Genomic DNA, 12,746 nt, shown 5'->3' with positions numbered 1-12,746 from the left:
ATTATTATTATTATTATTTTTCTCCAGAAGGAAAAATAAAAAAAATAAAAACAAATGGAAATGTTTTACCGTATCCCATACAAATCCCGATTACACGTCACGGGTTCGCAAAAGATTTTATAATACGATAAATAAAATCATCATAAAGAAAAAGCGAACAAAAAAAAAAAAAGATTATCGAGAAAAATTTACTTATCACCAACCCCCACCCCCCGCGTGTGTCACATGTGGAACCCTCCCTCCCCCGTTTGCCCTTTCCACCCGCGGAAATTATTATTTCAAAAAAAAAAAAAATTTTCTTTTTTCCCCCGTTCAAAAAAAAAAAATCGAATGAAATAATTAGAATTCAAAAAAGATTATTATTCCCGTTTAATTAATAAATACATCGTAAGTCATCTTATATTTAATTATTTCGTTTTAATTGTTTGTAAACAAAAAATTTAAATGTCCTTTTTCACAACAACCACGTGGGTTTTTTTTTTTTTATCGGAAACGTTTAAGTAAAAAAAATGTATTCGTTTATTTATTTATTATTATTATTATTTTTTTAAATTCGTAGATTAATATTAATTAATAACTTTAATAAATAAATTATGCGTGTGCGTGTGATCGACAGGGTAAAAGAAAAACGGATATCGTGAGATTAATGACAACACGTTCGGTTAAAATCGTCACGGGGTCTATCATTTCTTTTGTTTTTATAATTGATTTTTACTTTTCCGCGAGGTTTTATCACGTGGAAAATAACGAAAACAAACAACAAACATGCAAACAAACAACACACGATGACGACGACGACGACGACGACGACGAGAACAACAACCCGGGGTAATTTTATTTTCGCCTACGTGTAAATATTAACATTTAAATTGCATTTTGAAATGAGTTTTTTTTTTGTTTTTTGTTTGTGTCCTTTATAAAACACACGTAAAGGTTGTTGTTATTGTTGTTGTCCATACTTGAGGTTAATTTAAGTGCAATATAAATGCGGATAACATTTAAACCCCCCTCGAAATGCAATCGAATGTTAAAAAAAAAATTTTTTTTTTTGGTACTCCCTCCCCTCTTCTCTCTCTCTCTCACTATTTCTCTTTTTAATTTGTTCTTAAATTAAAAACAAAAATGATGACGAATTAAAAATAATAATATTAACAAAAAATGTATTTTCTCGGGGGAAGAAAAAAGCGACGAAACGGGTAATGACGTCACAAATTTTATTTTTCATGAATTGTACGCGGCTGTCGGGTGAGGTGGTGGTGGTGGTGGTAGAGTATTCCTGTTATTCAACTACTCGGAGTCTGGGTGTAGGGGATGTTTTAAGGGTTCTAGGATTGGGTTTACTTATAACCTAGCAGTTTTTTCGATCCTTGTTCGAGGGGGTGAAACTGGGTACTTGATCCAAATGGGGTAAATGCGGAGGTACAACGTGAAAGGACGACAGATGAATGAAATTCCCGGACATTTCTCTCTCCCGTAAAACTCGCGGACTCTGCGGAAGAGGCAGGAACAGATCGGGATTGACACTCGAAGAATAAAAAAGGGGAAGTACAGGGATCTTCCTCAGGTGGGATTCCCATTTTCGCGAGTGTGAACCTTTGAAGCCTCCGTTGAGGCTAAAAAGCAGGTTATACTTCCGGAACGCTCCTTCCTCCAGGAAAAAGAGGACGGTGAAACACGTCTAGAAGTTTTTAGTCCCACATTCTCCCCGCTTTTCACGATTTTATATTTTTTTCTCTCGGTAATTTAATTCTTCAGTTGTGTAGCCAACATTGAAAAAAAAAATGTGATTATTTTTTGATTAATGAACTCTCATTTGATAAATATTATATTTCACGATATCTTCGCCTGGAATCGATAATGAAAAAAGGGATTTTTTTGTTTCGATTTCTCTTTTTTTTTAAAAAAAAAAAAATTTTTTGCAAAAAAGAAGAAGAAGAAAAAACCTGCACGACGACGACGACATGAAAGTAACAGAAAAAAAAAAAAAGAAAAAAAATTTAAACGTTGAAAGTGACAAAGCAAAAAAATAAAAAGAAAGAAAGAAAAAGAAAACGAAAATGAAAACGTTACAAAAGGTTGAAAAGGTTAAGAAAAAAAGTGGAAGTAACGACGATGATGGTGATGATGATGATGATGATGATGACGGTTTACCATTCTTCATTTAAAAATTCTTCTTAAGAAAAAAAAAAAAACTCGCACGCAATTTTAAAATTCATAAAATGACATTTGGAGGTCAAATAATAAAAATTGCCCGCTCGAAAAATAAAAAAAAAATTAATTTTTTTTTTTTTTGCATTAAAAAATTAAAACGCAATCGCATTCACGATGAATATTAAATATTTATGTTGGTTGGTTGGTTTTTTGTTTCTGAAACCACTTTTGTTCTCGTTTTTTTTTAACCGCCGAATTTTTTTTTATCGATCTATCGCATTTTCAACTGCCGTAAATAATCAATTTGATTAAAAAAAACCCCTCCGCCGGTTCAAACCCCCCTTTTTTGTCTACTGCCACGTAAAAAAAATTTTTTAAAAATATTTTCGCAAGGGGAATCGAATCGCGACTTCGAACAAATAAAAAAAATTTTTTTTAACGTCATTGATTTATCGATTTATCGTCTCCTCGTCAAATTCCCTTAAAAGAACTCATTAATGATAATGATAATAGAAAAAAAAACGTGGAAATAGAAAATGGTAATAGGTTATGGGGAATTTCGTTTCATTCGTCAATTAACACACACCCGGGGAACAAAAAAAACAAAAAACAAAAAAAAAAATTTTTTTCTTCTTACCTGTAAATTCCAGGCACAGGAAACGCGTAAACACATGACGTCATCAAATTTTCCTTTCTCCGTAATTTTCCTTTTTTCTTCTTCATCTTCTTGCTTTCCTCTCTGTAATGAAAAAAAAAAAAATCAAAAATTGAAATATTTCATCGTCGAATTAACTTAAATAATTTTTCATCAATGAATATAATTTCTTCCGGTAAATTAACCTTTAAATAATAATAATAATTTTTCAACACAAAATGTTTTTTTTTTTTTCCTCTCCGTATTATCATCACGAGGAGAAATCGGTGGAAGAGAGAAAGAAAGAGAGAGAGAGAGAAAGAGAGAGAGAGAGAATCCGTTTAAAAATTAACGAGGAAGTGATTGGTGGTGGTGTTGGTGACTGGAAACAATCAAAACTGGAGAAAATCAATTTTTTTTTATAAGGTACAAAAAAAAAAATATTTTGCAAAAATCGAAACAACAACGATAATAATAATAATGATGATGAAGTTAATTTAATAAGGTAATAAAAAAAATCATCATCATTATCATCATCATCGTCATCGACGCGTAACTCGATAATTTTTTATTTACTTCCGGTTGAATAAATCTTCGAACGATTAATAATTAATTATAATTTTTTTTTTCAATAAGAATTTAAATTTATCTAAGGGAGTAACAAAATTCAATCATTTTAGTTTTATTGCCTCTCTCCCTCTCTCTCTTTCACTCCGCCACCACCGCTTTAGCTACTGCCACGACTTTTTTATTCGCAAACGGTTTTAAGTCGGTATATTCGAATAAAATATTTTTTTAAAAAATTAAATAAACGTTAAAAATATTCGTTTAAATCGAATAATGTACGTGTACAAAATCATTTTTTTTTTTTTTTTAAATTCGTTACACGTATTCTAGTGACACTTTAATTTAAACCAAAAAAAAAAAAAAGAAAATTTAAAATGACATTTAAAAACAAAAACAATTCATTCATTTTTCATTCACAAAAAAAAACTAATTAATTACTTTTAAAAAACGCGAGAGGGGGAGGGGTAGGGAGGGATGGAAAAAAAAAACAAACGATTGTCGGTTGTCGGTTGTTTACGAACTTTCACCTCGATTGTTTTCTTGGGTTTTTTTCAGGCTTGGCAAAATTAAATTCGCACAACGCGCGTAAAAAACGCTTTCGTTTTTGTTATAAAAAAGACAAAAAAAATGTCAAAATCCGGCGTACGTCCCCAGATAATAAACCGTAATAATAATACTGATAATAATGATAATAATGATAATAATAATAATAATAATCCTTTTGAGAATAGTTTAGGATTTTAATTTTTTTTTTTCTCTTTCTCATTCTCATTCTCATTCTATTTTCTTTTTTTTTTTACTACTATTATTATTTCCATTAGGAAAAGGAAAAAAGAAGGAAAGAGGAAGGGAGTAGGAGGGGGAAGGAAAAAGAGGAGGATGAATTTAATTCTTGAATCGGCCTTAAAAAACTGACAGGTTATTTTCCGTGAGATTCATTTTTTCATTCTCTAAATTTTTATCCTCCCCGAAAAAAAAAAAAAAAAAAATCCTCAATAATTCTATTTTTACCCTTCTGTCTCTCTCTCTCTCTGTCGTTCCGCCTCGACGTTTAGTAAAAATAAATCACTATGAGAGAGAGAGAGAGAGAGAGGGGGGGCGGCCAAAAAAAAAAGTGGAAGAAAAAAATCCTAAAAGAAAATTTTTTTTTTTTTTTGTGACTTAAAACTCGATTCGAGAAAAGCTTAACTTTTTTTTTCCCCCAAGTCTTGTGACACGTTCGATTTAAAAACCGTAAGAAAAAAAAAAAAAAATTAAAACAAAATTTGAAAAGTCATTTTTTTTTTGTTCTCCCCAAAAAAAAAATTTCGATAATTTAATTGTATTACGTCATCAACGTCATTGTCATGATCGCGATCATCATCATCATCATCATCATTGCCATCGTAAAATGATTTTCAAGGTGAAAACCCAAAGTGTCACGTCGTTTTTTTTTTTTCGGTTATTATTTTACATAAGATTTTCCCATGATCTTGAATTTCGTTTAACGCGCGTGACCGAGTCCGCGTGACCCCCCCCCCCCACGCCCCGCGATCACTTTTCATCGATTCTACTATCTAATTTACCGTCGTCTCGTGTTTATTTATCCCCCATTTAAATTTCATTATTACTCTATGACATTATAAAATAATAATAATTTTTTTTCAAAGTGAATTTATATTATTATTTTTTATATTTTCTTATTCCACGTCTATTAGGTAATAAATAATTTAGGTTGCCATATTGTGTGACATTATTCGTGTTTACTCAACTACCTACTTACTTTCGTATTTAATTTTTCAAATACTCTCACTTTTTTTTTTTTTTCAATATATACATATTATATTTCATTACACTTATGTCACGTGACGTGTTAGAAAAAGAAAAGAATGAAAGAGAAATAGAGTGAGAGGAAGAGGAAGAGAGAGAGAGAAGGAAAAAAAAAGGCGTACGATGACGAATTACTGGAAAGAAAACAACAAAAAAAATACGGAAAACAAATTCGACACGTTTTAAATTCTGAGCGTGCGACGTCATAAACGAAGTAAACTAATTGATTTGATTTTTAAATGTCGTGGAACTAGAATAAAATTAATTTTATAATTTTTCTTTTTCTTTTTTTTTTTTGACGTTTCGATTTTGTTTCCTGCGTAAATGACACGACGACGATTTCGATACGTTTGAATTTTTTTCGTGGTTTTTTTTTTACGAGGAAAAAAAAAATCAAATGACGGTTGTTGACACGATCGTGACGTAACGACGCAGAGATTTTAAACAAAAAAAAAAAAAAAAAGTTTTTTTTTTACTCTTTAAACAATTTTCCAGTTAACGTTTTTTGTTTACAGACTTTTTTTTTTTTTAAAAAATATTCTCATAGGTCGTTAGAGTACTTCCGTTCTGAGTACCCGTCGGGAATTTATCTAATTTACTAATTCCACTTTTCCCACGTGTCACCAAATAAAAATTCACATCCATTAATTTTACTCTTCATTATAAATAATCCTCATTGTCCTTCATTCCTTGCTTCCTTCCTTCCTTCCTTCCTCCCTTCCTTCCTACGGTATCCTCGAAAAAATGTTTTTTTTTTTTTATTTTGACATTCGAATCGGATGATTAGAAAAACGTTACCAAAAATATCGTGGCAGGAACTTAAAATTTTATTTTATTTTTTTTTAACTCGGTAATTTTCTAATTGTAACCGATCATCAATTAAACGATTAAAATAAAAAAAAAAAGAATTCATAAATTAATGAATAACTAACGGCTAAGTATATAATTTATGATGACGTGGCAGGAGAAGAAAGAATACAAAATAGTTTCACGACGATTTTAATGTGAATTTTTTTTTGACTTTCGTAAAAGTTATTGAGACTATTATAAAAGGTTAAACAACAATTAAAAACCAAAGGATTATTTTGACGTTTAAATAAATAAATAAAAAAAAAGTGGCAGGAGAATGAATATTTTTTTTTTATTAATCGTTAAAATAAATCAATTTTTAAATAATGATGATGATGATGATGATTCGTTTGAATACAGATAAATAAAAGTAAAAAGTTTTACATAAAATAATTCCAGACCACCGACGTCGCAAATTTTTTTTTTTCAATCAATCAATCATTTTCTCTAGTTCGTAAACAAAAAATTTCTTTTGTGACGTAATCAACTACTACGTCATCACGCTCTTATTAATCATTTCCCCCCCCATATAATTATTATAGTTGCTTAAACCTTACTGGATAAAACAAAAAAAAGTAAAAACGAAAGCGCTGTAATTTTCTTTATTCATCTCCTCCTTCCCCTCCCCCTCCCCTTCCTCTCCTTATTAGGTTGAGTACTTCTACCCAAAAGCAAAAAACGTTTTTACCCTAAAAATTTTTATTTTATTCAAATACCTTTTCTTCTATTGCCACGATTTGAACACAAAAAACAAAAAAAAAACATTTTCCTTTGATTATTTTTTTCATTATCATTTACAATCGAAATGATATTTTTTTTTTCGACCTTTTTCGGTTTTTTTTGTTTTTCCAGTAAAAAAAAAGGAAAATTCCAATTTGTATATTTTCCAAAACAAATTTTTTTTTCCGGTATTATTATTATTATTATTATTATAATAAGAAAAAAAAAGGGAAACGAAACGACGCGTGTGAGAATGCGACTTGGGAAACAAAAAAAGGAGAAAGTTAAAAGAGGATGCTGGGAATGATAACGAAAAAAGAAATGTAAGAGGAAGAAAAAAAAAGAGAGAGAAAAGGAGAGAGAGAGAGAGGGAGGGGGGAGAGAGAAGAATGTAAATAATTGTTAAAAACTACATTATCTAGTATGTTACATAAAAAAAGAAAAAAGAAAGAGAATAAAAAAGGTTTTAAAGCTAATCAAAAAATTAATTATAAAGTTGTTGCAAGAGTTTAAAAATATAAAAAAAAAACATTTTTCCGACTTTACAAATGAAAAACTGTGAGATGTGAAAAGCGGGGGGCGGGGGCGGGGAGGCAGGGGATGAGGACGAGGAGGGGCGGGGAGCGAAGCGGCGTGGCGGTGTAATGGAAAAAATAAGAAAAAAATTTTTTTTTTTTCCCATTTTTTTTTTCTTTTTTCTTTTTCCAGGTTCGGAAAGAGTTTTTCCCTTGTTAAAATTATTATTTTTCTATCGTGACATTACCCCCCTTTCCTCCCATTTCCGGTAAAATATTTAAACAAACGTACAAACAAACAAACGGGTGAAATGGTAATGATAATGATGACGAAACGTCTCACAACTAACGAATTACAACAGGAAGAGCAACAGCGTTTTTTTTATTTTTAAAAATTTTAAGCATTTTCATCTGTCGCACTTTTCACACACGCCCACACGCACACACGTACGTCATCATCCGACGTCGTATAAAATTTCAGGTGTGCCAAAATAAGAAAGGAAAAAAAAAAAAGAAAATTTAAAATTTTCCCTAGCGAAATTAAATACCGCGAAAAAAAAATTTAATTGGGATCCTTTTTTTCTTCTTCTATTCTCTTCCGAATGTTTTTTACGCGCGTATTTTCTTCTCTCTCTCTCTCTCACGCGTGTTTTTTTTTTAATTTTAATTTTCTTTTTCTTTTCCTTCTTCGTTTATAATTAAATCGTAACTAAAAACTATGAAATTAAATATTTTCAAAGAAGGGGAGGGGGAAAAAAAAAATTCGACACTGAATTTTTCAACTTTTTAATTTTTCCCAGTCATATCCTTTCTTCACCCTCCCATTTCCCTCCCCTCCCCTCTCCTTTCCTCTCACCTCCTTATTATTATTATTATTTTTTACAAGTTATATATACATATACTCGCTTTCGCTTTCTATCTCTCTCACTCTCTCTTACTCTTACATTTCCAAATATTTTTCTTTCGACTCATTTTTCATAAAGTGCCTGGCCCGGAGGTAGGAAAATTCGAGAAAAAATTGAGAAGGAAAAATTGTTTAAGCTTTTTTCACAACTCCTCAAACCGTTTTTTTTTTTTTTTTTGAATTTTAAATTCACTTTTTGTTAAAAAGTGGTGTAAAAAAGTAAAAGGTATAGGGAGGGAACGAAAAAAGAGATGGTAGATGGAGAAAAGAATAAGAAGATAAATAGGAAGAAGATGAAATGGAAGAAAAAGATGAGGGAGAGAGAAAAAAAATCAATTATTAATACTCATTAGAAAATAATAAATTAACTTTAGAGTGAATGCGAATTTGGGGTTTTTTTCCCTCAACGTTTTTCCTTTTTACCGCCACACATTCGCGTTTGCCGCCTTTTTTTCCCCCAACGCTCCCCCCACTCCCACCGCCGATTTTCCTTTTACTCATACTTCTCTCCCCTCCCCTCCCACCCACTCTCTCTTGTTCCGGTTTTATTTTTACTTAATAAAAAAGGTTTTTTCCTTTCGTTTCGTTTTCTTCATTTTTTTTTTTTTACTCTCGCGCGCGCACGCGAATTTTTCCGAATTTTCCCAAAAATTTTCCCCGAACGTCATCCCGAAAGATCCTTCTTGAATGACTTCAAAAAAAATAAAAACGATTCGTGATAATAGATTACGCGGATTGTTTATAAAAAACAACATTTTTTCATCAATTGGAATACGTGTTGTCTAAATACACGATCGTAAATAAAATGTGTTATAATGAAAAAAAAAAAAAAAAAAACGCTGCGTAATTTCACGCGTGCGATTAATTAGATTTCAACGTTGCGATAAATTCTACTTAAAAAAATAACGTGGAAGGAGGCGAAGAGAGAGATAGAGAAAAAAGAGAGAGAAAAACAAACGAAATTTAAAAGGGAAAATTTTTTGTTTTTTTTTTTTTTTTAAATTTAGTAGAAAAAAAAAAAACAAAACGAAACGAAAATCGGTCATCGGGGTTTTTTTTTTCTAGTTCCACTTTTTTTTTGTTACTTCTTAAAATTTCTTATCTTTTTAAAACAAGTTTTTCTTTTTCTTTTTTTTCTGCTGTCGTTTTTTGTATTATTTACGCAACAACTTTTTTTTTTTTCACTTTTCAAGCTTTTTTCTTTCTTTTTCTTTCCTTTTTTTTTTATTTTGTTTATCTTATTTTTATTTTTTTGTTTTTTAATCTTTTTAACAAAATGGACTCCCCCGTAAATACGTCAACATTTTAAAAATAAATAAAAAATTTAACAAAGTTAATAATAATCTCTCTCAGTTTTAATAAGAAAATGTTTTTATAAAAGAATGAAAAACTTTTTTTTTTTCTTGTTTTTTTTTTCGGAATAATTTTTAAATTCAAAATAAATTACCCTCCGGTAGAAGGTGAGGGGGGAGGGGAGGAAGCGACGGCTCTGAAAAAATTCTCGCGAGGGGAGCGGGGCGGAGGAAGGAAGAAAAATTTTTCTCCCTTCGTATAAAAAAAAAAAAAAACAAATCATCGAATAATTTTTAAACGATATATCGATATATCGTTTTCAAACTCAATAAAAATTTTCCAAACAATTTTTTTTTTCGTTTGTTCGTTTGTTTGTTTGTTTGTTTCAAAATAAAAAAATAAACTAGAAAAAAGTTTTTTTTTACTATCAAATGAAACACACAGAAAAAAACTTGACAGTTAATTTTTTATTACTTAAAACGGGAATTCATGAATTCACCGTCGTGCGGGGGAGGGGAGGTGGGAGGTGGTGGAGTGGGATGGGGGAACTTTTTGGTGCCGTCGGATAACAGGTACCAACAGATTTTTTTTTTTTTTTTTTAAATTTCCGGTTTTAACCACGAAAGACAATTTTTTCCTCCTTTTTTTCCATTTATTATTTAATTGTAGGTGACGCATAATTATTTTATAATAAATTTCTTTTTAATTTATAGTTATGTGATATAGCGCTATAAATAATTTGAATGACGTCAGTCAGGAAATTTGAAAAAAAACCGCCACAAAAAACAAAAAAAATTTTCTTTTTTTCAAATGAGTTTGATTTTCGCGTTTTTTTTTTTTTGAATTCTGGGAAAAAAATTTACAATTTGGCGACATTTTTCCCACCCCGCCGCAAAAACCGAATCAATTTTTTTCACGGGTTTTTTGTTAAAACTACAGCATTTTAATTGTAAAAATATTTACTTTCTTTCTCTCTCTTTTCCCTCCTTCTCTCCTTTTCTCTCTCTCTCTCTCTCTCTTTTTTCACCTGAAATTTAATTGCAATTAAGAAATAAAACTTAAAACAAACACGCGTGTAATTTTTTTAAAAAAATTAATTAACCGATTGTTAACGTGACTTCGATTACAGAAAAACAAAAACAAAAACCGGATTCTACGGCCACTTCGCACACTATTAATAAATTTATCGTGGCAATAGAGAAACCGAATCTAATTTTTATTTTCTCTCGTTAAAAAAAATAATAAGTTTTTTTTTGCTTTTTTCTTTTCTTTCTTTCTTCTTGTTTTCAAAACGTAAGTAAGTAAAGTAAATTTAAATAATGATTAGAATGAAAATTAAAACGACAAATGATAATGATAATGATAATAATGATAATAATGTAACTTGAAAACGGTTAATTACGAACCGAAACGGAAAAAAAAAAAAAAAGACAGAAAAATAAGGTAAGAAAGAAGAATGTTCGGTTGACACGCAATAATAATACGACTCGAAAGGATAATTAAGAGAGAGAGAAAGAAAGAGAGAGAGAGAGAAAGACGCTGTGGTTCGATGACGATGATAATAATGATGATAAAAAAAAATCCATATCACGAAACCGTCGTTTATAATTAAAAATAATAATAATAATATTAAAATTCATACATTTTATACGTTTTTCGATCGATTACGTCATTTATAGAAAAACAGGAAACGGATGTCGTTTAACGACAGGGAAAAAAATTTTTATAAAATATTTAACAAAACCGAATTATTTTGGCGCGAGAGAGAGAGAGAGAAAAACTAACGTCTTGAAAAAGAAACAGAGAGAGAAAGAGAGAAATAGAGAGAGAGAGAGAGAGAGAGATAGAGGAAAATGTGAGTAAGCTTTCGATGAATAAATAACTTTCTTCTCCTATATTCATATTTCATCATCATCATCATCATCGAAAGTTATTTAAATTAATATTTTCAACTTGGAATGTTTTGAATAAAATGACTTTTTTTTTTTTAATGATTGATGATGACGTCAACGACAACGATGATGACGATGATAATGATAATAATGATAAAGAAATCAATCGTAAAATGAATCGTTTTTTTTAAAAATGAAAACAACGCCTTAAATATTTCACTAATGAAAAATGAATAACGGAAGCGAGGAAAGAAAACTAATGAAATAATAATAATAATAATAATAATAATAATAATAATAATAATAATAATAATAATAATAATAATAATAATAATAATAATTACTATTTGAAGAAAGGCGTTTTCGTTTGACACACACACACAAACACTTTTTAGGTTGACGCAAAACTTTCTTTCTGAATTTTTTTTTCCAAATTTTTATGATGACGTCACTTAAATCCTAAAAAGTGTGCTCCTTCATCGTCACTTCTCCCCCAACGAGTCGAAAACCCCCGCACGAATTGAGGAAATAATAATAATAAAAACGAAAGCGCGAGTTTAATTTCATGCGTTCTAATTATACACGACAGACATTTTGTAAAAATATTAAAATAATATGTGATACGTACAATAATACACACACAAACAACAGCTACCAACTTACGAAAAATAAATTTAAGAAGTAATAATAATGATAATAATAATAATAATAATAATAATGTAAAAAAAAAAAATAAGAAAATCAAAAATCGTTTTTTTTTTTATTTATTTCATTTCCCTCCTCGATGATTTTTTACCGGTTGTATGATTAAATTTTTGTCAATTTCTCATAAATTGAATAATTCATTCACTCAATCATTCATTCATTCATTCACTCAATCATTCATTCATTCATTCATTCACACATACAATAAAATCGAAAAAAAGAAAAAATTCTTAACGCGTGAACGTTACATAATTTTTTTTTTTTAAATAAAATAAAATTTAAAAAAAATTTGGAGGATAATAAAAATTATTATTATTATTATTATTATTACGATTTATAGCTCGAACGCTATAACTATATATAACAATATCAAGGACGATGACGTAATCGTAACATAAGTCGTCTGATTATTTCGACATTTTAAATAAATCAAAAAAAGAAAAAAAAAGAAGAAAAAGAGGAAAACGATCGATTAATGGAACCAGTTGACCGTAAAACAAAAAAAAAAAAATTATTTTTGGTAAACCGAGAAAAAAAAAAACGTTTTTAATGACGACGACGACGACGACGATGTCGACGATGACATCGACGACACGACAACAATAATGATAATAAAATAACCAACCCGAAAACAATCATGGGATTAGTTAAAATCAAAAAGAAAAAAAACAGAAATTCAATTTTACCTAAAAATTCGTGTAAAATTA

This window comes from Pediculus humanus, genomic scaffold, assembly GCF_000006295.1.
Source record: "Pediculus humanus corporis 1103172108281 genomic scaffold, whole genome shotgun sequence".
In the NCBI taxonomy this organism is placed as follows: domain Eukaryota; kingdom Metazoa; phylum Arthropoda; class Insecta; order Psocodea; family Pediculidae; genus Pediculus; species Pediculus humanus.
Note: the sequence above shows the minus strand (reverse complement) of the source record.